This window comes from Macaca nemestrina, chromosome 3 (assembly GCF_043159975.1).
Source record: "Macaca nemestrina isolate mMacNem1 chromosome 3, mMacNem.hap1, whole genome shotgun sequence".
In the NCBI taxonomy this organism is placed as follows: domain Eukaryota; kingdom Metazoa; phylum Chordata; class Mammalia; order Primates; family Cercopithecidae; genus Macaca; species Macaca nemestrina.
In genome coordinates this window covers 37,136,199-37,160,112 of record NC_092127.1, presented here as the reverse complement: position 1 = coordinate 37,160,112, position 23,914 = coordinate 37,136,199, and the positions used below count along the sequence as shown (strand labels likewise).

Genomic DNA, 23,914 nt, shown 5'->3' with positions numbered 1-23,914 from the left:
TTCAAGGCCATGAAGCCAAGAAATTATTGAATTATGAGTTATTGAATTCATATTATGAATGTATTTTATTAGGTAAATGAGAAGTAAACTAGCTGCCTGTGTAGTCAGAAGTAAACTAGCTGACTCCAGGTAGACCTGTTTTCAACCATTAGGTAATTATAAATTACAACTTTTAGTGAAGCAACTCCTTCTCAGACCTAAAGAATGTCATGCAAAGGTATATTACCCCCGATACACCCCCCTAAAAAGCATACAATCCTAAAGGCTGTTAAAAAATACATACACTCTGACCATGCACTGTGGCCCAAGCCTGTAATCCCAACATTTTGGGAGGCCATTTCAGGAGGACTGCTTGAGTCCTGGAGTTTGAAACCAGCCTGGGCAACATAGTGAGACCCTGTCTTTACAGAAAATTTTTTTAAAATTAGCAGGGTGTGGCAGTACACACCTATAGTCCCAGCTACTCAGCAGGCTAAGGTGGGAATATCACTTGAGCCCAGGGGGTCGAGGCTGCAGTAAGCAAGGATCACACCACTGCCCTCCAGCCTGGTGACAACGTGTAACCCTGTCTCTAAAAAAAATAACTTTATACAAACCACACACACTCTCATAAGCATTGGCTAGATTAGGAATTTTTGTTAAAAATTTAAAAATTATATACACACACACACACACACACACACACATTCTTCCAAAAACAAACCAGCAATTTGCCTTGAGACTTCACATTTGGAACTGACAATATACATTGATGGGTTCGTTTTAAGATGCTGTGAGATGAAAACGCCAAAGCCAGAGGATGTGATCCTCTCAGAGAAAAGGCTAAATAATATTAAAAATATTTTGTAGTCTTTTAATATTTCCTAAATTCCAGAGCAGTCATGCAGAAATGAACATCTAACACAACACACTAGGTACATGTACACAGACATATACACACACACAGAGAGAGACAGAGAAAACATGCTATCTCTTTCTTACAGCCAGATTTCCAGTAGCTATCTTCCTGCTAGAAAGAAAGGGCAAAGGTGACAGAGCATAGCAACAGGAACTGCACAGTATCTGACTGACCCACTAGCTGTCCCTTAGGTCTGATGGGGGAAGAGCAAAAGATACTCAAGCAATAAGGTCTCTTGTGCGTTTCTGTTTGTTTCTGATTTTCAACTACCTGCGTGGCAGGATAATACAAGACGAACACTGGCTCTCATATTTTCTTCTTATAAGCCTTCTGCTTTAGAGAAATCAAGTGTTACTCAAAAATTATAAAGGAACACCTCTGAAAAATTTTGTTAAATGTTATTTTAGTTTGTCATTCCAATATCCAGATCGAGTGCTCAGTGAAAAACCGCAGATGCTCCCACAAATGTTTCACAATTCTGAAGTTGTAATAAGAAGAAATTTTTAAAGATCCTTGCATGTAAAAATATAATTACTAGAAGATATATATCCCATAGTGTTCAGAAAATGTCACATACTTTGAAAAAAATGCATTCCATTTAAATGTACTGTCAAAGGTATCATAAGGAAATACCAAGGAAGTATCATCAGAAAGCAGCAAAAACATAAAAGTACATTAAGACACAAAACAGGATGATATTAAGTGATATCAAAAATATTTTGTAAAGTCCTTTAATACTGCCTAAATTCCAGAGCAGTCATGCAGAAATGAACATCTAGCACAGTACACTAGGTACCTCTACACACACATACTCTGTGTGTATGTGTGTGTACATTTTCCCCCATTATACTTAATGGGGGAAAAAGTCTAAAAACAGGACAATTTAACAGCAAGAATTCATTATTTAAAAGCAATTTTACTCATCTTTTTGTAATGACAATTCAGTCACACTAAAAAAAAAACTAATACACATTTTTTCCTGGTCCACTGAAAGTATCAACGAACGAGAATATTTCTGTTTGGAGTATCTGCAGATATGAGATGCACACCTTGTGTCTTTTAAATTACCACTCATCCTTAGGCTTGGGACAATGATAAAATTACCTGAAAAGGCAAAGATTAAAAGATTTTTAAAATAATAAAGAAATAATCCTTTCCAAATAAATAGGAAAACAACTTTATAGTGACCTTCTAAAAGACATACTAACATTGTCAGATTATATACTCTCTTTTTAAAAGAAGAAAAATTAAAAAGTTGTTCAATTTAAGTAACAATATGTAGAAATACTATATATAAAATAAAAGCAGGTTCCATACTCACTAAAAAGTGATCATTTTTGCAAGAGTAATCTCCACCCCTGCCATAAACAAGGGAATCCTAAAATAAATAGGATTTATGAAACTAAATATACCATCATCCAATGTTGGTATCTGCTGACATATGAAACAAGTATTTTAATATTAACTGTAATGTAAAATTGCACAAAGTGAATTACACTTTCTGAACAACACATGTGAGAAAGATTCACTCTTAAAAATATAGCAATGCGGCCGGGCACGGTGGCTCACTTCTGTAATCCCAGCACTTTGGGAGGCCAAGACGGGTGGATTATGAGGTCAGGAGATCAAGACCATTCTGGCTAATACAGCGAAACCCCATCTCTACTAAAGAATACAAAAAAATTAGCCAGGCATAGTGGCTAACGCCTATAGTCCCAGCTACTCGGGAGGCTGAGGCAGGAGAATGACGTGAACCCAGGAGGCAGAGGTTGCAGTGAGCCGAGATCACGCCACTGCACTCCAGCCTGACCATACAGCGAGACTCCATCTCAAAAAAAATAAAAAATAAAAATAAAAAAATAAAATAAAATAAAATAAAAATATATATATATACACACACACGTATATATATATCTCTCTCTCTCTCTCAATGCTAGTCGGGTGTGGTGGCTCACGCCTGTAATCCCAGCACTGTGGGAGGTCAAGGAGGATGGATTACCTGAGCTCAGGAGTTAAGAGACCAGCCTGGGCAACATGATGAAACCCCATCTCTAACAAAAATACAAAAAAATTAGTCAGGCGTGGTGGTGCGTGCCTGTGATCCCAGCTACTCGAGAGGCTGAGGTAGGAGGATGACTTGAGCAGAGGTTGCAGTGAGCTGAGATCACACCACAGCATTCCAGCCTGGGTGACAGAATGAGACCCAAAAAATATATATATACACACACACACAAACATACACACACACATATATATGTGTATATATACATGTATATACATCAAAGCTTTTTAAAGTACACATTTAAATGATTTAAGTAATTTGTTAAGATACACTAGTATTTGAAATTAACAAAACAAAAACTGCGGAGCCAATAATTCTACATACTGAATTAGTCACTGCAAGAGATTAAGACTTAAAGAGATAGCAGTATCAAACTTTAATGCTCTTACAGTTTGACTCATATTATTCAAACCAACCATAAACACTTCTAATTTTACATATGAAGAAAATGCTTTACATTTACTTTCAGGTTTCTAAAGTATGACCACAAGCTTCTTTACAGATACTTTTGGCCATGATACTAAGCCAGTATATCACTAAATGTCAATTGTGGTTATCTTTAGATAAGAAATGCAGGTAGTCCCTATTTTTTAGCTGCATCCCTTTAAAGATGGCATCACCCATGCCCCTCAATCCATAGTTTGCATCATCATGAAGGCAAAAGTATTTTACAGTAGAGTATGTGCTTTATGCCGAATCATTTTAAATGAACTCAGAGAAAAATATCTCACCTAGAAAACAAAGACCACCAAAAATAGCCAGTCCTGGCTTTGTAGTGTAATAAAGCTCATACTGTTTGTTGGTGGATTTGGCAGTTGTCTGTATCAGGGGTCCAAAAACTTCCGCCTATGGGCCAATTGGAGGACAGCAACATTCATTCACTTCCTTGTTGTCTACAGCTGCTTTCACACTACAAGAACAGAACTGAAAGTTGTGACAGATCATGTGGTCCATAAAACCTAAAATATTTACTAACTGGCCCTTTACAAAAATAGTTTGCCAACTCCTTCTCTACCCAATGAGATGTCAGAAGCACCAGAAGACTTCTCCAAGAACCATCTCCAAAGTACAATGCAATAAGCCTATGCTTTGGGGTCATCTGGTGGGTGCTAAAACGCACACACACAAACATTTCCCTCAAGTCTCTAATTCCCTATCAATCCAAAGTTGCCAAGGCAAAGTATATGAAGTTACCACTCTTCTCACTGTCCTTACTAGTAAATAACGTTAACTATAAATGGTTGCCTTCTAAAATTCATCTGAACATGGCTTCGACTACACAAAAAATATTGTGGAAAGTGGAGGGTGACAAGAGAAGGCCTCCATATGGCATATAATCCAATCCCTGTATCTTCACCCTAGAATCTCCTTAGACCTATCTCCCTGTTGAAACATCTCTTCCCCAGAGTTTCTGCCATTTGAATAATCACTGTTAAGAAGTCAGAGAAGCTACTGGGAAAGTGTAGAATTCCAACTAAGGAACACAAAAAAGTGTGAATATATATTTCCTTCCTCACAATCCTTAATCCTGTTAAAGTCAATACTAAATGCAAGCCACAAAAATGTCTACATTTTTTAAGTGCCAAGTTGCTTTTTGTTTTTTAATAAAAAGGTTAAAAGGAAAAAAAAAAAAAAAAAAAAGCATGTTCAGCACTGCTGTGCCTACACAGGGATATCCCCTCCATTGTATGGGACACAAAGACACACACCAACTGTGAACAAGGGAAGCAGCCTTCTCTGTCAGCTATTTTTGGCCTTACTTCGTCATATTAAGACCAAACGTACGATAATAATGCACAGCGAACTTTAAAAACATGAATTTGAGGAAACAAATCTGTCCTTCTATTTATAAATTCCTTAACAATGAAATTATCATTAAATATGCTCTTCTGAACTTAATCTCAAGGGACCTATATACCCTATCTAAAAAATAAATAAAAACTTTTAGCTTGTTTCAAAAACACAGAATAATATACCCTGGGACTAAACTGGTGGCCATGTTTAAAGCCTGCTCATTCCTTTTTAACTTCAACTCTTATCCACTTCTAAAACATCTATTTTAGGTAGTGTCTCATTCATTCAGATTTTCCCCCCAACTAAAAATACCCACTTTTCAGCTCTTCACTTTCCATCAGTACTCTGGGAAACCTAAATACGTTGAAAATAATTCCAACTTTACATTTTCAGTGTATTACCTGCTAAACTATTTTGCTGTTTTGAAACTGCACCAGTATCCAATTGTTGCCCTAAAATTTCACATCCAAAACAAAGTTTACTGTACCATTTCCAAACTTTTTTGTAAGAAGTTGCTAGCAACATACTAAGCATCTTCTTTTTCACTCCTCCTTCTGTATAGCCCTTGATAGCCATGACATAATAAAAATGTTGGTTCCCTAGAAAAAGAAAATCCTAATCCAGGCATAACTGCTTTTGCCTAAAATGTAATTTCTCCCCAGTCATCTGAAACTACTCTCTCAGGAACATTCTTCTCAATTGCTTCTTTGAACTGTAATCATGTGTCTACACAAACACAACTGACCCTAACACTACTCAACAACTTCCATCTGTATTCCCTTCAAACCAACTTCATAATTTTATCTGTCCCTTATACCTTCCAATTCCAAGTCTTAAATATGTTGTCTCTACTTACTCTTTTCTTCCTAAAAGAAACCTTCACAGATTTGGCTTCAACCCTTCAATTAGTTGTATATGTACACGTCCAAAAGCAACATTTCCCTAGTGAAAAATGCAAAAACATATTCACATCTATAAGTTGCCAAATAATATCTAACATCTAGTGTGGTCTTAGATAAATATTGGTCTATCGCCCCTCTCCTATAGCTTTGTGCAATCTGTGTTTGATTGTCTCCACCACCACCAAGTAAAAGCATCTCAAAGGCAGGGACCCCAAATAGTTTGTCATTTCTACCCAAACATGCTAAACGTTACCATAATTTTTTGGCCCAAACATGCTAAACATTACCATAATTTTTTGGCCAGACGCGGTGGCTCATGCCTGTAATCTCAGCATTTTGGGAGGTCAAGGTGGGTAGATCATTTGAGGCCAGGAGTTCGAGACCAGCCTGACCGACATGGTGAAACCCCATCTCTACTAAAAATACAAAAAAATTAGCCAGGCGTGGTAGTGCATGCCTGTAGTCCCAGCTACTCGGGAGGCTGATGCAGGAGAATCGCTTGAATCTGGGAGGCAGAGAGGTTGCAGTGAGCTGAGATCGCTCCATTGCACTCCGGCCTGGGTGACAGAGCAAGACTGTGTCTCAAAAAAAAAAGAAAAAAAAATTACCATAATTTTTAACCAATCTATAGTTAAAGCAATAAAAGTAGGTCCTAAAGTTAGTAAGCAACTTTGACAGAGCACAACCTACATTCAAACTATAGTTTGTTTCTTAGTTTGTCCTCCCCTCCGTCCCAAAACACAGCTTCTACATGACTACATTTCTCTTTATCATATCTTTGTGAAAAACGGAATACGTGACTCTGATTCTAAGTCTAACATTACATCCACTATTCAGTATTTTCATGTCAGTACACATTTAAAAGAATTTAAAGTTCCTTACCAAAGCATAACAAGGCAACTAAAGAAAAACAATTCAGTGGGAGAAGTTTCAGAGGAGGGAAAAGTGGTCAAAGAAATGAAAGACATTATTCTAAAACAAGAGTTGGAGAAAATGACGGTAGAAATAATGAAAGTCTATAAAATTAAGAAAAGATAAACTGAGGCTTGTCCTGGTATTTCTTGAAATATAAACTCTGTGTCCTGAAAATTTAGGGACACAGGTACAGAATATGTAAATGAATTGTCACATAATACACAGGCTAATAAACTTGCAGAACTCATTACTTTAAAAAAAAACAAACATTGTTAAGTTTGAGAAAGTTTTAAATTAATTTAATCACGATCCTGAATGGAGAACTTCGAATAGAGAGATAATCCCAGGCTTACATTCATTCCCACAAAGCATCTCTCAGCAGTGGCTTCAGACAGAACGAGCCCACAGTTGTCTAGATGGACCACAATTCTCAGTATAGTACTGCCTATGCCTTCCTACATAAAATCCTGCTCTATGTTTAACCCTTAAGGTCTGTATATGAAATGTTAATTACTTTTATGAACCTTTAACTTGGCACTCTGACAAGATACCTAAAATACAAGTCAAAGGTTTTATAAACTTCAACTTTAAAATAATGGAAAGAAAAAATCATTCCTGACTTAAATATCAAAGGTGTATCCTAAATTGATACAGAAATAAAGATAATTCAAAAGAGCAAAGCCTCAAACCAAATAAAAAAGTCCTCAAACCAAATAAAAAAGTGTTGTCATTTGTTACTCTAAAAAAAAAAAGGGGGGGGGGTGAAGGGAAAAAAAATCACAACTTTTATAAAATGATTAATGTGATAAATGCTCTTCCCCAAAAAAGTTGTGATTCCTGAGAACTCAAGTTCCTGAATAACTGACATCTGTTACAGTGTCCTACTAACACACATGAATTGGATCCAGGAACTGAGAAGCTTAACTCCTGTACCAATAGGTACTGAAATGAACCTCTCTCAGGACTGGCTTTTGGTTTTGTTTTGTTTAAAAAAAAAAAAACAAAGGAATTTTACTTTCAGGGGTCCACAGGGTAAGTGGTTCGCACTCGGGAACCTATATGAGAGTACCCCAGAAACAAAACGTAAACCGCACACACCCACAGTACCAGGAAAAGTTTACAGATACAGACGGCCTCTGTGCGCACATATGCTCTGGCTTCCTCAATTTCCCTTTGCCAACTACTGGCCAGAAAGGTGCGAGTATTCACTCTGGAGAAAGAACTCCTCCAAGTAAAACCTGCATACTTGCATTACTCGTACAAAGAGCTAAAAAGTCACAAAATACAGGCCTCTCTAACACCTTTCCCCCTCTGTGAATAAAGCTAGACCCTCTCACTGACAGACTCCCAACACTACTGGAGAACATCAGCAAAACTCCAGGAGGAAGCGCCGGCATCCTCCCACTTTCTCCCCCTCAATCCCCTCTCCCGGGGCCACTCACACTTTTAGAGAAGAGCCGCGGCGCCGAGAAAGTGAGTTGGTTCCCTTCCTCCTTCGGACTGAGGCGGCAGCTGCGGAAGGCTCCGGCGCGGTACTGAGGTTGAAGCGGTGCTCGTGTCGCTAAACCAGGCGGCCACCCGGGTCTCTTCCGTGCTGCCAGGGGAGAGGAGGCGGCGGCCCCGCTTACCTCCTCTTTTCCTCTTCCTGGGTCTTTTCAGGCTGCGGCTTCTGCCCGTCCAGGGCCACTTCTCCCGGGACAGTCAGGTTTGGGAGACTCCGAATTTTGTTTTTGTAAAGTTTCCTCTGGGTGGAGGCTGCAGCCGGCCCCCCGGGTCCCCCCCGGCCCCGCCGCCCTCGGGACTGGGGCGGGGGAGGGGGGCTCTAAGAACTCCTCCCGGAGTCCAGCCAAGGAGCCGGGGGGCCGGCGACTGGCCAAGGGAGAAGACCCCCGGAGGGGGCTGAGGGGAGGGGAAAGGTGAGGAAAGGACGGCGGCGTCGGTCCTGCTCTCTCCGCCGCCCCAGCCGCAGCTTCACATCGGGGTCCCCGCCCCCCCGGCCGGGGGGTGGTTGCCGAGCTTGGTTGGGGCCCCGGTTCATACACTCCGGGGCAAGATGCTACGGCCCCGGGCGGGTGGCCGAGGCGGCGGCGAGGCGAGGGACCCGGCCGGCTCCGCTCGGCGCCGCCCCCGCTCCCGGCTCCCGCATGTGTCGCTGCGGCTGGGACCCCCCTCCCTACACCTTGGGGGTCTCTCGCCCCAGGCCCCCCGGGACGAGGCAGAAGCTCCGGCGCCTCCTCAGCGTTCTCTCACCACGGAGCAGCTACCCAGTCCCGGCCGGTGGTAGCCGCCTCCCTGCCCCCCAAGCCGCCGGCTCCGGCTCAGGCTCGGGCTCCGGCTCCGGCTCCGGCTCCGGCGTGTGCAGCAGCCGCCGCTGCCGGCCGGGAAGGTGAGGGGGGGAGAGGAGTGCGGCCGCGGCTCTCGCTGGCCCAGGTGAGAGCGAAGGTCTCGGCGGCCAGTGCAGGGGGGCTGGGTCTCTCGGATACGCCTTCGCTCTCACTCTCAGCGGCGGCAGCAGCGACAGCGCCCGGAGCTCAGCTCGCTGTCTGCCTCGCTCTGTGCGGGGCTCTCGCCTCACTCCAGAGAGAGGGGCGGGAGGAGAGCGGCGCCTGCCGATGACGCAAGTCACCTAGCAACCACTCTCTTCCCCCTCCCTCTTCTTTCCGCTCTGAGGCTTCCTCCGCTGGCCTCTTTTCCCCTTCCAGCCACCCCGCCCTGGGCGCCTCTGGCGCCCTCTGATGACGCTCCAAGGGAAGAGGAAGTGGGGATCGGCGAGCGGGTGGGTGCGCCTCGGGCCGCGGGACTCGCAGCCGCCGCCGCCGCTGCCGCCTCTACGGCCGCGTCAGAACTGAAGAGAGGAAGGGGAGGAGCCGAGTCGAGCCTAAGCTGCCGCCCGATCTTACCCCTGACCCGAGGGCGGCCTGGAGAGCTTGCTCTGTAGCGGTTTCCTTCGGGGCAGGTGGGGACTGCTCCTTTGGGAGGAAAGAGGAGGCCCAGGCCGCGCCTTCAGACAGCTGCACGCACCACCCGAAGATGAGGCATTTGGCCCCAGACCCTTGAAAAGCCGGACTGATCGAGGAGTTCCCGCACAGCCTGACCCGCTGCACCTGCTCCAGGGAGAGAGCGCCCCAACCTTCCCGTGGCATGGGGTGAGACCCGGCGTTGGATAACGTGTGGTCGGGACGAGCAAATGTTTGATGAATGAATGAATGAATGAATGCCTCTCTCACGTGGCACTCACGAAGCTCAGAGGATATGGTGGAAGTGCAAGTGCTTTGTAAACTACAGTGCATTGTACAAATGAGTTGTAATAAATTCCTTCCCTCCTCCTAGCCGTGAAAGGAAACAGGGGTGCGGCTTGAGTACAGTCACAACCTGAGTCTTTAGTGGACAAGGAGACGAAATGCCGGGCAGAGGAAGGAACCCATCCTCGTGCAGATTGTTAGGATGGCGGGAAGGGAGGATTGGAAGGGAGCCATCCTCTGGGAGATTGTTGAAGGATTTTTAACTGTCAGGGGAAGAATTTAATAGTGCCTCACTTTTACGAATGGTTCTTTCTTATGGCTTGGGGCTTTCGAGAACTTCTGATCTTGGTTCATCAGTGTACGTTGTCATCAAGAAATGTTAGCCTGTGTTTCAGGTCTGACTCAAAGGTTATTTTCTTTCTAAAATAAATGTTATTACTATTATGCAGCTTTTCCTACAGATGTTATCCTGGAAAGGAAAGTCAAGTAAAAACTCATGAAGTTTAAAGTGTAGTTCTCTAGGAAAAGAAATTTAAGATAAAAGGACCAGAATCCTCAGAAATCTGTCTTAAGTGAGTAGTATGAGGAAAAGATTAAAACAGCAGCAATGATGAAAGCAGATTCCACAATTCTGTCCGTGGACCCTAGTACACTCTACCTCCTTGGGAAGCAGTAGTAATGGACTTTACAAGTCTTTCCACCTGAAGGAGAGGGTGAGATAGGAGCAAGTGTAATATAGACAAATGTGGGAAGCTCTGGGTTTGTCCCACTACTGCCACTACCATCTGCAAACAGTAGACTAAGGAGCCTTTTAACTGGGTAAATACAAGGCCTCGTGTTCATTAAAATGCTGCGGGAAAGGTGGTGGGAGGGGCAAAGGAGAATGTGGCAAAACCAAGGAGAGACTCACAGACTAGCACCTGACCCTACTGCCCTTGATCTGAAGTTCCAAGAGCCAGGTTAAATATCCTGCTTAAATTACCCTGGATTTTTCTGTCTTTACATGACCAATCCCCTGCTACAGCCTTCCAAATAAGACTCACAGTTAATCAGACCAACAAGTGATGGTTTCACATGGCTACAAAATAAATATTTTTTTGTTTTTCCCCCTCTTCCTATCTTACAGCAGGGGAATGGTGGAAATTAAAGGAGTAAAACACACAGATTTAGGGGATTTTGTGAAGCTAAACACCTCAGAGAGTTTAACCTTTGTGGGCTTTGAAGGAAAAGAGTGCAAACATCAGAATTCTGCAGCCCAGCAGAGAACACCTCCAGTTAAGTGTGTACCACATAGGGTTTTTCAGCAGCGTGATCTTCTGTTTTCACTGTCAGTGGCTCCACCTTACAACCTCAGTGCTGAGGAACAGAAGGGCACTCAGGAGAGCCTGAGCCACCTACTTAGAAAGTATTTAATAACAGCACACTAAGCTTACTGGGCTAGATACCCTCCTCAACACCCAGCTTGATAACAGGAGGAAACAGCTGGAACTGGAGGCTGGAGAGAAGGAAGTTCATACATTTCCAACTTGGTCTGCATCTCTTTAGTTCCTTGTATTGCTTATTAATCCAGAGGAGAAAACAGCTAGTTAATTCAAAATTCCAAAAAATCTGAAGTTTTAGCTAATAGTTCCTTCCCTGGTTCATCAATTTAAGATAAAGACCTAAAAACTGTGTTAAAATATAGAACAAAGGAGATTCTTATAAGGTTTTTGACCTCTACACTTGAAAGTGAGCTCTTATGAGAAATTAATCAATGTTTTGTTATTCCACATCAGTGGGTTTTACTGTCAAAGATTGTATAAGCTAAATTATCTGGCAAAATTTTGCTTTCCAGAAATGCTATCTATAGTATATTAATTTTAACATTTTTATTGTGAAATATAGTTTAAATACATAAAGCAATTATATAGTATAATAAGTGATTATAAAGGAAACCACCATGTAACCGATCAACCAGGTCAAGAAATGGAATATTTCCAGCAACTCAGAAGTTCCCCGCCCTGCCCCATGACCTTCCTGAACACAACTCTTTCCCTCCCTCCTAAATGTAGCCATTATTCTAACATTTGTGATAATCATTTCCTTGCTTTTCTTTGTCGCAAGCATGCATCCCTAAACAATATATTGTTTAGTTTCACTCTTTGTTTTGAACTTGATGTAACTGGAACAATATAATATGTAATCTGTTGTTCTTGCTGCTTTTGCTCAACATTGTTTTTAATTCATATGTTGTTCAGGTTGTTCCTATAGCTGTAATTTGTGCATTTTCATTGCTGCATATTACAGTGTCCCATTGTACCAGTATGTGACAATATGTTTAGCCATTCTGTTGCCGATAGACATCTGGGTTGTTTCTAGTTTAGGATTGTTATAAATGCTAATGTGAACATTCTTCATATATGTGTTCCATCACATCTATGTCAGTTTCTGTATAGCATATACCTGGGAGTGGTAAGATGTATCATAAACTTGAATAAATAATGCCAAGTTCTTTTCTAGAGGGTTACACACTCACATTAGGTATGTATGAGTCCCATTGCTCCACACCTTCACAACACTTGACATTGTTGGTTGTTTCTGTTTTGCCAGTCTGGTGGGCGTGTAGTAGTATATCATTATGGTTTTAACTGGCATTTCTCTGATTACTGATGCTGTTGAGAACCTTTTTGTGTACAACTAGCCATTTGGATTTACATTTTTGTGGTGCATTATTATCTTTTCAATGTCTAAGTCTCTGAGATGCCCAACTTCTCAATATCCTTTCATAGTCCATATTTGAACAGGTAAAGTAATGTCATGGGATGTTGAGGGTGTCGCTTTTCTGGCCGGAAACCTCTGTGGCCTGTGGCGCCTTTGCCCAAGTCTTGCTCAGGCCCACTGGGCTCATTCCACCTACTTGGCCTGGCAGGCTGTGCTCAACTTACGTTACCGGCCTGGATCCCACGTCTGCCAAGAGCAAGTACGGCGTGGAACAGCAAGGCATGTGTGAGCGAGCGTGAGGTCTGCCTACTGCACAATCAGACACACCAGCTGCTGCAGTGGGGCGGGCAGCTCCAGATGTGCCAGCTCTCTGCAAGGCTGTGGCTGGACCAGGCATACTGCAAGCAGCTTCCACAGCTGGCACCAGGGAACACATTGGCACCCAGAAGCTTGGAGATGCCAGGAACTGCAGGGACCCAAAGAGGGAGTCACAGCCCTGGGTTGGGGAGCTCCCAGGTCTGGACTCCCCGAAAGGCCACAGCCCTTCTCTTCACCCACAACTTGGCAGCAAGGGGGATGTCTTAGCCCCGTTGGTGTTACAGCTCCTTTAGCCTCACGATTTGGCAGGTCCCAAGTTCTTCTCCTGTGACCAGAAAGAACGAGGTATGCAGACAAGTGGAGGGTGAGCAAGATGTTATTGAGTGATGGAACAGCTCAGAGGAGACCCACAGCGGGTAGCTCCTTTCTGCAGCCAGGGTGTCCCAATGAGTGTTCAGCTCCTAGCAGAGAGGGTGGCTCCTTTCTGCTAGGCAGGTTGTCCTGATGAGTTTTCAGCTCTCAGCAGAGAGGAGAGCTCCTCTTTGCAAGGTAGCTCGTCTATGCAGGAAGGTTGTTCCAACAAATGTTCAGTTCTCAGCAGGGAGGGTAGCTGGTCTCCACAGCTGGTCATCCTAACAAGTGTTCAGCTAGCAGCAGAGAAGGTAGTTCCTCTCTGCAGCTAGTCATCCATCCTCTGCTCAGTTCTGACTGAGCCCCGGGCTTTTACGGGCCTCAGAGGGGAGGAAGTGCATGCCAATTGGCCCTTGGGCAGGCCCAGGAAAAAGCACCATAAGTTCCCCCTCTGGTGTGCAGGATGGGCAGCCCAGTCCCCGGGCTTCAGGCCTTACCCGGCCTAAAGGTGGGGCTTCACTGCGAACCTGCTCCTTTCCACTCTGAAGCCTGTCTGCCTCCTACCACTTTTCATGGCACCCAGGCTATTCCTGCAGAGGGGCGCCTGTGAGGCCAGGCCTCAGCCCTGCCAACCCTTGCCTCCCTCCCATGCTTGTCGGCGCCCAACATCTAGAGGGGGCGGAAGCAGCGGGGGGCTGGCATGTCAGTACTGCCCCAAGCCTGCACATACCCAGCTGGGCTGTGACAGAACTCGGGCTTGGCCCCAACCCCGTTCTGAGATCGGAGCAGGCTCTGGGAGCGGAGAGAGGCCAGGCAGTGGGAACAGACACCCCCAGGCCTGCAGGGGGAATGGGGCCTTCCTGTCCCCCAGAGGGTGCAGAGTGCAGAGATGCCCTGGTCCTGCACCTGGGAGGGTGGGATTCCCGCCTGCTCCATGGAGTGTACAGGCAGCCCCAGCTGCGCCTCCTTGCAGCCCAGGGCGAGGACTCCAGGTCCTTGCTGGGCCCCTCTCTGCCCACCTCTCCGTGCCCGACCATGCTGCTCCCCTGCTGGCAGGCAGCTCAACCTTGCCCCATCACAGCAGCCCCCAGGGCAGTGGGCTCTGGGGACTGTCCACCTCCTCCGCACGTGCTCCCCACAGTGACAGTGGGCGAGAGCAGTAATTCAGGGTCAGGGTCTGGAGCAGTGGAGGCTCCAAGGCTGGGAACGGGTCCTGTCTGGCCATATGAGGATGGGTACTGGGGGCCGCCGCACAGTTGTCCACCTCGGGAACACGGGGCGCAAAGGTCCCACAACTGCCACTGCCACTCCCACGGCCGCTCCTGCCACCAATGCTCACACATCCGCGCTGCAGCCGGCGTGATGGCAGTGGCTGCTCTGGACTGCCATTGCCATCAGTAATGCCACCAAGTAAGTTATATTTGGGACAAGTTCCTTCCAAAATAAGAATAGTTATAGGTTACCTAGTTATATTTTTTTATTACTTTGATTATAAACTTTTTCGTTTAGACAGGGTTTCACTCTGTCACAAAGCCTGGAGTACAGTGGTTTAATCATAGCTCACTGAAGTCTCAAGCTCCCGGACTCAAGCGCTCCTCCTGCCTCCGCCTCTCAAGCAGCTAGGACTACAGGCACGTGCTACCACCTGGCTAATTTTTTTATTGTTTATAGAGACAGGGTCTCACTATATTGCCCAGGCTGGTCTCAAACGCCAGGACTCAAGCAGTCAGTCTTCCAACCTCAGCCTCAGGTGTGAGCCACCATGCTCACCCTATAAACTTTTTTTTTCCTTGACTTTTTTCATTTTCTTTTTTTCTTTTTTTACTTTTTTTTTTTTTTTTTTTTTTTTTTTGAGACAAAGTCTCACCCTGTCACCCAGGGTGGAGTGCATTAATGCAAGTGAACACAGCCCACTGCAGCCTCAACCTGGACTCAATGGATTCCCCCACCTCAGCTTCCTGAGGCCACAGGGATGCACCACCACACCCAGCTAATAAACTTCTTAAAAGTTGGCCTACAGCGCTTTTTTTTCTTTACCATCCAAAATCATGCAATTTTTCAACTATTAGACTATTGCCAGCAATCCCTCATGGTGGCTTTTTTTTGTTGTTGTATTTTAGTTTCCTCCAAGAATATAAAGGCAATTTTAATTCTCTTGAATCTGTGTAACTAAACTTTGTTTTGTTGCTGTGTATTTTTCTCAAGGCAATTGTGCAAAAAAATTTTTTCCCTGCACATATTCTTTTCATTTCCCAGGTTCATTGATTTTTTAAAAGTCACAATGGCTTTTTCTTTACTACTAACATTCCTGCTACAATTTATGGATTTTTTTTTTTTTAATTTCACTCATTAACATCAAATACACAACATTGGTGTCACTGCCTGGCATATTTTCCCAACATTCTACATTTTATTATTTTCATTAATTTCTTATCTCTCAGTTCTCTGTTTAGAATCAGTGATATTTTAAAACTGGAGGAAGGTGAGACCCAGAGAAATTGACTTACCCAGAGTCAGGAGGGCAAGTAAATGGGAAGCCCGGACTCCACCACAAGTCTTCAGATACGGTACGCTTGTGATTGTATCACTCTGACTCTGTCTTCTGGAACAATAAGGTAAATTAATTCCCAAAGTCTGTAGAATATTGTTCATTTCCACATGGCAGACCTCTTATTCTACAATTGAATAAGGTTTATTTTAAGCCTCACAGCTTTAGGATCAGATTAATATTGATACAAATAGAAATAAATTTTTTAAAAGTTAAAAGATTAGGCCAGGCACAGTGGCTCATATCTGTAATCCCAACACTTTGGGAGGCCGAGGCAGGTGGATCACCTGAGGTCGGGAGTTCAAGACCAGCCTGACCAAAATGGAGAAACCCCGTCTCTGCTAAAAATACAAAATTAGCCAGGCGTGGTGGTGCATGCCTGTAATCCTAGCTACTCAGGAGGCTGAGGCAAGAGAATCGCTTGAACCCGGAAGGCAGAGGTTACGGTGAGCCGAGATTGTGCCATTGCACTCCAGCCTGGGCAACAAGAGCGAAACTTTGTCTCAAAAAATAAATAAATAAATAAAGATTAATATAAATAGTAGCACTAAAAATGGATTAAATGGAAGAAAACTTGCTTTAAAACATAAAGTTTCTCCACTCTCCCCTTCATCCCTTATGGCCAATCTGTCACTGGTCCCTATTGCTTCTTCAAAGAATCGCCATACTTCCTTAATAACTGAGAAAAGAGTTTTACCAAATAGAAGTGTCTAATGTTGCAGGAATGCCATTGGATATGGTAATTAGTTTCTTAATAATTTCATAGTACTGTAAAAATGTTGGAGGCTTTCAGAATTTAATGATATTTTAAAATACAAGAATAGGCCAGGCACAGTGGCTCATTTCTGTAATCCCAGCACTTTGGGAGGCTGAGGCGGGCAGATCACTTGAGGTCAGGTGTTCGAAACCAGCCTAGCCAAAATCGTGAAACCCCCATCTCTACTAAAAATACAAAAATTAGCTGGGTGTGGTGGCTTGCACCTGTAATCCCAGCTACTCAGGAGGCTGAGGTATGAGAATTGCTTGAACCCAGGAGGCAGATTTTGCAGTGAGCCAAGATTGTGCCAGGGCACTCCAGCCTGGGCGACAGAGTGAGACTTTCTCATAAAATAATAAAATAAAATAAATAAAATAAAATAATTAAAATGCAAATGAACCTGGAAAACTTACAGACTAATGATGAGATTTCCCCTGTGTTACCTTTCTGATCATCTGTGTTTGCAAAAAGATTAATACTGAAGATTAATGATAGATGACCACTGGCTTTAATAGAAATTGAAATAACTTTGAATCACATATAATCATTGAAAATGTAACCTTTAGCTTTAGAGGAATCCTTTAGGATACAAGCCAGTTGATTTTGTCATAAATAGTCATGAAATATTTTTATCAATAAAATCCAGCTATTTTTAAAATTAAAAATTGAGTAAAACAGAATTAAAAATAGCTTCTTAAAAATATTAAGGTAGGCTTAAATGTAACTAAACTTGTAGAGCAAAGGCTTTAAAATGTTCTGGCTTGAAATTCAAAGTTAAATTATTGAATTAACAATAGGGAGTTCCCAAAGGGACCAGCTTTATAAATATTATTAGTATATTTTTTGTTTTAACTTCCAAAAGGCAGTATTGAGTCAATAAAATTTTACTATCATCTACTATTTTCTAACATCAGAGCAAAGTACTGAACATACAGTGATGAGAAGAGGAAAAAAAAGACCATGTCCCTCCCTTCATGGAGCATACAGTCTGATACCTAGAATGTGCCAGACTCAGTACTTGGCCCTAGCCACTACCATCTAAAATTATTTAATCTAGGCCAGCCACGGTGACTCACGCCTGTAATCCCAGCACTTTGGGAGGCCAAGGCAGGTGGATCACTTGACCTCAGGAGTTCAAGACTAGCCTGGCCAACATAGTGAAGCCCCATCTCTACTAAAAATACAAAAATTAGCTGGGTGTGGTGGTGCATACCTGTAATCCCAGCTACTCGGGAGGCTGTTGGAGAAGAATCACTTGAACCCGGAAGGAGGAAGTTGCAATGAGCCAAGATCGTGCCATTGCACTCCAACCTGGGCAACAAGAGCAAAACTCCATCTCGAAAACATTAAAATAAAATTATTTGATCTATATTTTGTGAGGATGTGATCTACAAATAAATGAGTCACTGCTTGCATTCTCAGGATAAACAAATGGCATTCTAGAAACCTTCAATCCTATTTGTCATTTTTCAAATTTTCATTATGGCAGTTTTTAAAAATACAGAAACATGGCCTGGCATGGCAAGTCACGCCTGTAATCCCAGCACTTTGGGAGGCCAAGGCAGGTGGATTGATTGAGCCCAGGAATTCAAGACCAGCCTGGGCAAAATGGCGAAACCCCATCTCTACAAAAAAATACAAAAATTAGCTGGGTGTGGTGGCACAAACCTGTAGTCCCAGCCACTCGAGAGGCTGAGGTAGAAGGATTAGCTGACCCAGGGAGGTTGAGGCTTCAGTGAGCCGTGATCATGCCACTGCACTCCAGCCTGAGCAACAGAATGAGATCCTGTCTCAAAAAAAAAAAAAAAAAAATACAGAAGCATTGAATATTACAATGTATGGTCATACACCATAATGCTCATAATACCATCATATACTGAGGCTATTTCTCTTCCTTTGCCATCTTTATTGTCATCCATATTGTATTAACTTTCATCGTCAAACCCATTACCTGATGACTCACAAATAATCTGCAGATCCTCCGGAGTCACATCCACACTGATTATTTACCGAATATTCCCAGCACAATTCTGTTTAGCTCTCCTTGTTAGAGTGGAGTCTTAAGGCCATACCCAGCTCTAACGAAGGCTGAGAAGGCCCCGAGTATTGTTGCCCAAAGTGAAGTTTGAGTTCTGTTAATAAGGGAAGCAGGAAAAATAGTTATAGGGTAGAAAATTACCAGTGTCTGACACACCCTTAAAGATGTTTTTATTAAACAAAAGGACCATCTACCCCAGAGATGAAATGCCACTTTCTAAACCCCAGAAGTAACTGCCATTGGTTTTTCTTTTAAATGGCAATTTTCCCCCCAATGCTTTGCATACAAATATCAGTAATATGTTGAGTCTCCTTTTTGGCTTCTTATAGTTTAAAAATTCTAGGAATTTAATTTCAGGAGCATTCTTTAATGTATGAGTTTGTGGTCTCCATATAGTTGGCTTTGAGTACTGTACATCATCATTGCAAAACACGTTTTGGTGTGGGTGTGTGTGTGTGTGTGTGTGTGTGTGTGGGTGGGTGTGTGTTGGAGATGGAGTCTCACTCTGTCACCCAGGCTGGAGTGCAGTGGCGCGATCTCAGCTCACTGCAACCTTCACCTCTCGAGTTCAAGCGATTCTCCTGCCTCAACCTCCCGAGTAGCTGAGACTACAGGCACGTGCCACCATGCCTGGCTAATTTTTGTATTTTTAGTAGAGATGAGGCTTTACCATGTTGGCCAGGCTAGTCTCAAATTCCTGACAGGTGATCCGCCTGCCTTGGCCCCCCAAAGTGCTGGGATTACAGGCATGAGCCACTGCGCCTGGCCAAAACATGTTTTATTAGTGGTATTTTAAGCTCTTTTTTAGGCCCATATATAAGAATGATCATTCATTTCCTTTTAAAACCAAAACTAAACATTATGTTTATTGATTTTAAAACAATCTGAAACCTACAGAAAAGTTGGAAGTCCACTACAAATCCCTCTTTTATATTGAGCCATTTGGGAGTCAGTTGCCCATGTGATGCCCTATATGTGGGACATTCTCCAGCAGAAACACAGTACAACAGTTAAAATTTATTTTTTAGGCTGGGAATAGTGGCTCTTGCCTCTAATCCCAGCACTTTGGGAGACCAAGGTGGAGGACCATTTGATGCGAGGAGTTCAAGACCAGCCTTGCCAATATGACAAAACCCCATCCCTACTAAAAATACAAAAATTAGCCGGGCGTGGTGGTAAACACCTGTAATCCCAGCTACTCAGGGAGCTGAGGCAGGAGAATCGCTTGAACCTGGGAGGCAGAGGTTGCAGTGAGCCTAGATCACACCATTTCACTATAACCTGGGAGACATAGCTAGAGTCTGTCTCAAAAAAGAAAAAAAAAAGAAACAGAAACAAAGTAAAAATTGATTTTGTAATCCATTTAAATTGATTTAAATTTTAGTCCATTTTTAATTATCAATTGACCTTTATAATCAATAATATCTAATCCTGAAATCCCATCATGTGATCAATTATCCCAGTACAATTCCTTATAGCAAAAATAATGGATCCACTTTAGAATATGTGTTGCATTTAATTGTCACATGTCTTTAGTGCCCTTTCTCTGAAACATTTCCTCAGCTTTTCTTTTATTTCCATGACCTCAGTACTTGTGAAGATTACAGCTAGTTATTATGGAACATCACGCAGTTTCAACGTGTTTGGTTTTAGCAGGAACATCACCAAACCGATGATATTCATCACTTTACGTTCTTACTGCATCTCATCAGCTGACGCTCAATTTTAATTCATTCTGTTACTCATGACGTTCACTTTAATCACTTGATTAAAATGGTATCTGCCAGGCTTCTCCACAATGAAGTTACTATTTTGTCCATATGGAATTAATAAGTATTTTGTGTGGAGATGAATCTAGATAAATATTCAATTCATCATCAAACTTCCATTTTATTGTTTTATTTCTATTAGGCTCATGGTTTCCTATTTTGTTAAATGGATTATAACCTGTTACTATTATTATTTATTTATTTTGATGCTTAAATTGCTCCCATATTTGGCTAATGGGAGTCCCTTTAAATTGGTGTCTGTGTCATTTCGTCCCATCATTCCTTGATTATTTACTTTTTTTCTTGCATAAAAAAAGTGTTCTGGCTCATCTTATACCTTTCCTGACCCAGTATTGGAATCACTTATTTCTCCAAGGGGTAAAGTTGCTAAATAAAATACAGGATAGTCAGTTAAATTTGAATTTCAGGTAAATATATATTGCAGATATGTCCCATGCAATAATATCTTCTTTGCTAAATATTTACTGTATTTTCATTTGCCAAATCTGGCACCCTGCCAAGGAGCCCTGATTCCTTTAAGTGGTGAATGGTATTTAGACGCCACAATCTGGCCCGGAGTGATGGCTCACGCCTGTAATTCCAACACTTTGGGAGGCCAAGACAGATGGATTGCTTAAGCCCAGGAGTTCGAGACCAGCCTGAACAACATGGCAAAACCCTGTCTCTACAAAAAAAATACAGCGATCAGCTGGGCATGGTGGCATGTGCCTATAGTCCCAGCTACTCAGAAGACTGAGGTTGGTAGAACACCTAAGCCCAGAAGACGGAAGCTGCACTAAGCCATGATTGTGCCACTGCACTCCAGTCTAGGTGATGGGAGTGAGACTCTATCACAAAAAAAAAAAAAAGAAAAGAAAACAACAACCACCAGAGCAGGTCTGCTGATTCCAGTTTTGTTTCACAGTTCTTAGGCTGTCTCGGTAGACAGTGCTAGGGAACACATACACACTCACATACACATTTACCTCTGTACATGTCAACATTGACATTGATGTCATATGGATACAGAAACATTGCATTCCATGAGTTCACACCGATATTCTAATTCTAATTCAATACCTCAGGGATTATTCCAACTTTCTCCCTTTCCATATTTATGACTCCTTTCAAAGTGAGAAACTGGACTCCCATGAACCTTAATATATTTATTTGTTTGATCCATCCCCTGGTATGTTAACCAAACTTGCATTGCTGCCACTGCTCCCTCCCCAGTGTCCTCCACTCATAAACCCTCCTTGTCCTGCTATGGAACTTACACCACCAAGATCCTTCCCCAGTGGGATATCCCTCAATTTCAGTGTGTTTTTATTTAGCAGGAACATCACTAAAGTGATGCCATGCACACCCTCCTTATCTCGCTGTAAGCACAAAAGTCTTATATAAGTTACACTTAAGTTTGAACTATTATATTACTCTTATTGCTAATAATACCAACTGAGGTTTTCGGTGTAAAAGAAAGTTTGGCAGAGGCAACTGGAAAAATAGTTATCCAATGATATTTTTATTCATTTAAATTGAGTTGATACTAACCAATATTTATTGACTAATAATAAAACCTCAAGAGAAGTCAAAATATTAAATGTAAACTCTTGGCTGTAAACCTGTGTTTCCGCTTCCTCCTAAAACCCCCTAAGATAACAGTAAAGGAATGGAAATGATACAAAAAAAAATACAAAGAGAACAGAAGAGGTGATGGCAGCGGAAAAGAATTGTCAGGAAATTCTAGAAGATAGAAAGTACTTGGACAAGGAATGACTGACTTAGAGAAAAAGAAGCTAAAGCCTATGCTCCTGCACCAGTGTCCAGCACTCTTAGGCTAATCCTTGATGCAGAACCCCAGAAAATGTCAGAAACTGAAGTCACTAATTGCCTCTCAAAACACAGGGTAAAGCAGAAAGCAGGCTTTCTCTTAAGCATGAATGGGCAACCAAGAATGACCACATGTTTGAGGAAAGTCTAATATAAAAGTTAAAAGAAAATTAACCTAGAGAAAACAGACAAAATGGAAGTAAAAGTTATCAATATTGAGTTAAAAGTATATTAAAATGAAGGGGGGATGGTGGGGGCATGCATGAGTTTTAAGATCATTAAAGACTCAACTTTAATTGTGGGAAATTAGTAGATGTCTTGATTTCAAAAATTATGACACATATGTATAAGCATGTTAGATGCAAATACTAAAGGAAAAAACACCTAAAAGAGTGGAAAATGGTTGCTCTAAGGAAGCCATAGCAAATGAGGGGAAAGACAAGTGATACTTGATTTTCTTTGCTATAAGAAACTCTTGTTTTCCCCTATATCACTTTGATAAAAATAATTTAATTTAAAAAATTAAGTTTATACAGATTGATGTGTCTTAATATAGCACAGTTAGATAAGAAGCAGACTGAAGTGGAAACAACCAGAATTTGGCACCTAGATTCAAGTACCAGTTCTGCCCATTTACTGTTCATGTAACTGTACAATAACCCTTGAGATTCAGTTTAGTTTACACATTTGTAAATTGGGGATAATTATACTTGCCTTACTGTATTAGCTTGCCTGGGCTGCTACAACAAAATGCCATGGGCTAAGTGGTTTAAAACAACAGAAATTATTGTCTTACAGTTCTGGAGGCTGGAAGTCCAAGATCAGGGTGTTGGCAGGTTTGGTTTCTCTGAGGTCTCTCTCCTTGGCTAGGAGATGCCCACCTTTTTCCTGTCTTGAAATGGTCCTTAGTGTATATGTGTGTGCATTCCTGTTTCTTCCCCTTATAAAGGTATCAATCATCTTGGATTAGCCCCATCCCATGGCCTCATTTTAACTTAGTCACCTCTTTACAGACCTTATCACTATATACATTTACATTTTGAACTACTAGGGGTTAGCACTTCAACATATTGATTTTAGGAGAATTCAATTCAGCACCTAATACCCACCTATTACATTCATTCATTTGCTTAGATTTGTCTCCTTCCATGTTCCAACCTGTGCTAGGCACTGAGGATTGAAATTGAGAATCAGATGAGATAATGACATTTTGAAAACTAACTTAAAATACAAAAAAAAAAAAAAAATCGCACACATTAAAGTATAGCCCACCTACATAATGCTTTGCTTGCAGGAAATCATTAAATTGAATGAAGTGAAATGACGAAAATGAAAGCTTTCTAAAAGGGGAAAAAATGGGAAGCATGGACAAAGTTATAGAATAGCAACTATTATTTTTAAGCACCTGATAGGTGCCAGGCACTGACTATAAAACTTACGTAAATGGTCTCACTTAATCCTTAGTATGACCCTGCTGGGTAGCTGGCTACCAAAATCATTTTACTGGTAAGAAACCTATTACTAAGAGACTGTAACATCCCAGAGGTTATACAGCCTTGTGGCTTGAATTTGGATCTACTTAATGCCAAAGGAACTCATGTTCCTTTTACTACTCTCTACTGTGAATCACAAACATAGAGAACTATGGTTAGGCTCTATTTCTTTGCATTATTTTTTGTTAAATATTACGTATGTTCAAAAAACCGTTATTCATGTGTATGGAGAATAATAAAATGAACACCTATGTACTCACCAGCTGGCTTGAGAAAGAGAATATTGCCAGTACCTTA

General features: G+C 42.2%; 1 protein-coding gene across 2 annotated transcripts in view; it reads right to left on the bottom strand.

Annotated features, from left to right (window-relative positions):
• LOC105463486 (F-box and WD repeat domain containing 7) overlaps window positions 1-8,377 on the bottom strand; it is a 210,782-nt gene extending 202,405 nt beyond the window's left edge. For both annotated transcript variants that reach the window (XM_011710595.3, XM_011710597.3), the window contains exon 1: window positions 8,014-8,377. The gene's annotated coding sequence lies outside the window, so the exon portion shown is untranslated. The remainder of the gene's footprint in view (window positions 1-8,013) is intronic.
• Window positions 8,378-23,914: the final 15,537 nt, after the last annotated feature.